The sequence below is a fragment of the Aphelocoma coerulescens genome, chromosome 3, assembly GCF_041296385.1.
Source record: "Aphelocoma coerulescens isolate FSJ_1873_10779 chromosome 3, UR_Acoe_1.0, whole genome shotgun sequence".
Classification (NCBI taxonomy): Eukaryota; Metazoa; Chordata; class Aves; order Passeriformes; family Corvidae; genus Aphelocoma; species Aphelocoma coerulescens.
The window spans coordinates 9,219,715-9,224,965 of NC_091016.1; positions in this window are offsets into that span (position 1 = coordinate 9,219,715).

A 5,251-nucleotide genomic window follows, 5' to 3' on the forward strand; every position below is an offset into this window, starting at 1 on the left:
GACAACACCAGATGAAGCTGGTGGATTTTGGGTCCTTTCTTCAGTTAGGTCGGCTTTTCCGAGGTCGGGCTGGACAGAGCACCTCCTCGGGTCCCCGCCGGTCCACAGCCTTCCATCGACTCTCTGATCTCAAACCAAAACCAAACCAAACAGTTCAAGAAAAGTAACAAAAGCCGCCAAAGGATTGCTGTCGCAGCCTCCACGGCCAGGGAAAAGAAAAAAAATACTTCTTGCCTGTGAAAAACGAGGCTCACTCTTAGTAAAATTTTAAGGAAAGTTTAATAAAAGGGACAATTAGGAGACAACAGCAAAAAGGGTGTTACAGCCGGCCAGGTGCTTTGGCAGAGATCCAAAGGCACACCTTTACATCCAAAAGATCGTCTTTCAAAGTACATCGCTTATTTCGTATTCATCACCATCATGCATAATTCATTAATTCTTTGGAGTTACTGAGTATCATCCCATCAGCCTTGTCTTCCTCCTTGGCTCCATTCCATCTGGTTTTGGGTTCTTTTCTTCTGATAAGATTTTCCATGAATGTGAAGACCCCCCCCATCCTTCCCAAACTGACTACACAAACTACAGACATTCTACAGCATTACATTACAGAACCTAGGCAAAGTTTTTCTAACATTAAGGAACATAAAAAAACCAACATCACAATACATTCATAACAATTATGTAACATGCGAAAAGCCAACATCACAATACCATTTATAACATTGCCTGAGCTAGCAAAACACCAAGCTAGCTGAGCAACAAAGTAACACTGGTTCCCACAGCACCCAGTGATTTTTTGCCTTTCCTTTTATATACCCTTTTATATACCTTTTATGTATTCTCAGTGATTTTAGCATGCATATATTACCACTGGCCTGGTTCCTACGGTATATCACCGTGTCCCGCAGCCATAGGGAGGAGGAGGAGAAGATCCAGCAGGCAGGAATTGTGCAGCAAGATTGATTGATGTAATTATTTTATAAACTCTTTTATAGACTTTTTTCTTCATAGTCTAATTGGACAAAGGATCAGCCACCCCTTGGGGGTGATTGGCTAAAATCCTAAAACATCCATTGTCAAAATATTTTTCTACTATACCATAAACAAGACTTTTCAAGGTTGCAGGTGGCTTGGTTGTTTACATTCCCTGCTACCTCTTCTGTGAGAGAGAAAAGTCTCTCACGGACTTAGAAAATAACAAGAAAACCCTCGCTAGCAGCATTTTTGTACCTACATGCATACGTGTAACTCCTTAAGCCAAATAATTTAGCATAGTCCTAATATTCCGTTAAACCAGGAGACCAAACATCTTGGAGGCCTCGCAGCTGGAGGCCAGAAAGCCCTACACTATCCTGAGAAACCAAGGTCCTTTCTAGAACATATCCTATAAACTAAGATAGGCCCATCCAGGGGGGAATTCCTCAGGATGGGGGGATATCATGCTATTCATTCTATTCATTTAAGCTTCTGTCTTGGTTTGAAAGACAGGTGTCTGCTAAGGAAGGCAAGAGCCTCCCTTGGAATGCCAGACGCAACCCCCCTTCCCTCTGAAATTATAATTTTGAAATCAAGGGGTTTTCAGGCAAAGATATGGGAAATAGGAATAACAGTTATTTACTTTTATATCTTTTATAGATATATATATATATAAAACAAGGCAGGGAAAAAAAAGAACAAATCTGATTTAAACTGACAGAGTCAGATACGACCTGACCCTGTTAGTCAGGGTAGCATTAGCAGTCCGATAAGGGGGTGGCTGCAGTCCTCCTGAAGTGAATGGATGTGGTTCTGTTGAAGCAGTGATCCTGTGTAGAAAGATCTGGTCTTCCTCAGAAGGTCCAGTGGTAGGTATGTAGCTCTTGTCCTCTGGAAATCCAGTGGGAAAGGCTGCCTGTGGTCTTCAAAAATCCCAGCTTATATTCAGGATGGGATGCTTGGTTTCTCCCTCTGGGTGGAGCATCTCACAATGGAATGATGAATCATGAGATAAGGCACTGATGGGCCATTAACAGGACATTGTCTTGAGGGAGGCAGCAGGGAGCACTGCCCCACCTGGTTTTAACAGCTCATGAAGATGGTGATGGAATACATGCTTGTGGGCACATCTTACATTGTAACCTAGGACAGCTTCTTCTTGGGGAATCTTTGATAGACATGCTAATTTGAAAGGTCTATAAATGGTATATGCGATCCATTGTGTGTGTGTGTATGTGTGCGCGCGCGCGTGTGCATTTCCGCGCATTCCACCTAGGCAAAGTGGTGTGCCTTTAAGGATCCTGAAATAAATACCAAGGTAAAAACCCCTTTTTCCCTTAACCATGTCTGGGTCATAATTTTAAGACCAGGAAAAGGCAATAGCAGCATGCCCGGGCGTGAGGCTTTCAAAAAAACCCATGACAGAGTCTCAAGGCTCAACCTCCACCCCCAGATCCACCTTAAAGCTACAGCAACCATTTCTGGGTATAGAGCAGAGGGTTAGGGAATAGAGTATCATCATAAAATCACCCCAAGACAAGATCAAAGTTTGTAGACAACCCCCCCAAACAAACAATATAAAGATATGTGAATATATGTACCCACACCAAGGCCCTCAACCTCTTTTCCTTAAAAACCTGGTGAAAAATACAGCTGCCAGTTTCTGAATACTAAATATTTTACACTCTGAAACACCTGGCAGAATTTACAAACCTGAATCCTAACCAAACCCAAGGCACATGCATTCCCAAATACTCCTCTGCTCCTTTGGTATGTCTTTAATAAACACGTGGTTCAGATAGAATTAATGAAGCATTTCCAAGGAGTTTCCTTGCATTGTCACAAAAACCTCTCTGCTACCCTTCACTAGGAGTTCCACCTGCAGTAGAAATTATCTTCAGACTCAAAAGTGGGATATCTGGAGCTGCTACAAATCTCCAGCCTGCTCACAAGACAAGAAGTACTGCACTGGACTTACTCTTGACCACCATCTCCTGCCTTTCCTTCTTGCTCCTAATTGAGCCCTTGCAATGGACCTGCTCATTCAGAAAAACTTTCAGGCACTTATCATCCTTTCCTGGGTGTTGCAGTGGGGATACTGCAACACGCCTATATCAAACCAGGAGTCCCGTGGAAAAGAAACAAATATACGGACGGATTCTTGCTAGATGTTTCAGAGATGTTTATTTCCCCAGCCGCATGGCCGGGCTCTGCCGAGAGACTCTGCTACAGTCCGCACCCGAGCTGCTTTGCCCGCGCAGGGGAACACAAACCAACCAATGGGGAACGAGGCTGACCAGGGGCAGGGAAACCCCGTGCCTCCCCCCCAGGGTCCCTCTCCCAGGGCTACATGGCAGGGGGAGGAGACCCCAACATCTCACCCATTTTATTTTAATAAAAGGAGAATGAAGACAACTGGATAACCATAACAAGAACTGCTTCAAAACAAAACAAGCCACCCTCCTGAGTCTTTAAATGTCCAAACAGATTCTGTGGAACATCTTAGGGCTGACAGAAGGGAGACAGAACTCTCTGGACATGCCTGTGGGGAAACTGAGGCAGGAGAGGGTTCAATCTCTTCCCTCCCCCTTTTTCATCCCCCCATCGGCATCGGAGAGGAATTGTAGGGGAAACAATTGGCAAAGGCAGGGTTTTGTGAGGGAAACCATGGATGAAAAAACGGATTGGGAATACACTGGGGGTAATAGGACATAGGGTAAAAGGGAAAGGTGGGATTAGGAAAGGGAGACTGTAGGGGGGGTTTACAATGGAGATATTGTCTAACATGACTACGATTTTTTGCATATATACTGCCTTTTACAGGAACACCATCAGGCCCAGTGACCTGCGATGCTTGTAACCCTTTTCTACCTTGTATGATTTTGAATTCCACCACCTCTCCATCTCCCAAGCTTGGGATGCATTTTTCAGGGTTATTCTTTTTAATAGCAGTTCTATGCACGAATATGTCTTGCTGGTTATCACATCTTGTTATAAAACCATAGTTTTGTTTAACATTATACCATTTCACTGTCCCTAAGATCTTAGCTACTATGGTCTTTTCCTTTTTCCGAGTGGCTGCTGTTTTCTGTCTCGCTGTGTCTTTGCTCTCTCTTTCGGTCGCTCCCGTGTTGGAATTATCGGCGCCCTTTTCCCGGGGTCGCGTTTGGGGCCGCGCGGGCCGGGCCGGGCCGCGCCGCTCCGTTCTCCGTGCGTCGCCTCCTCTGGTCGCAGCTGCGTTGCCACTGCCAGGCGCTGCATCTCGGCCAGGCCCCCAAGCGATGACCCCCCCGTGCCCCGCTCCAGCGCGCGTCTCGGCTGGGCACGGCTCCACTCTGCCGCCAGCCGCCGCCCGCGCGCCGCCCCTCTCGTTCGGGCGCTCACAGGGCTCGCTCCACCACGCGCTGCGCGGGGCCGGGCGGGCACTGCCGGGTCCCACCGCTCCTGCCGCGCCTCGCTCCGCCACCGACACTGCGGCTCGCGTGGCTCCGCCCGCGCACGGGAACCATCTCGCTGCTGCTCGCAGAGCGCTCGGTGCACGTGGCCTGGGTCGCACGGTCCCTGAGCCAGGCTTCCCTTCGCCAGGACACAGCTGACATTGCTCAACAGTCTCGGTTATTAAATAATATTCACGAAAATATTCTTCCATCGGCATATATTTTGACTCAAATATTAACTGGGTCCAAACGGTCTTCCAAAAGCTCTTGGTAAGAATTAGATCCCAAGAAACATAGAAAAAGTCCTTAAACAACCATGCCAGGAAGTGTTTCAGTTCTTTCTGAGCTTGAATCAAGCTAAAATTTACAAATCGCTGTTCAAGAATCATTTTAAGTTTAAGATAAATGTCCATATGCGGCTCTGAAAGCCAAGAGTCTTCCCACGGTTCCTCCATTGTTTAGATATGGAATAGCAAAACAAAACCAGGAAGAAGAATCCAAAGTTTCCAGGGTTTACTCACACAAAGTCGCTTAGGGATCGGGGATCGTTCTGCTCGCATTATCCACCATTATGTTGCAGTGGGGATACTGCAACACGCCTATATCAAACCAGGAGTCCCGTGGAAAAGAAACAAATATACGGACGGATTCTTGCTAGATGTTTCAGAGATGTTTATTTCCCCAGCCGCATGGCCGGGCTCTGCCGAGAGACTCTGCTACAGTCCGCACCCGAGCTGCTTTGCCCGCGCAGGGGAACACAAACCAACCAATGGGGAACGAGGCTGACGAGGGGCAGGGAAACCCCGTGCCTCCCCCCCAGGGCCCCTCTCCCAGGGCTA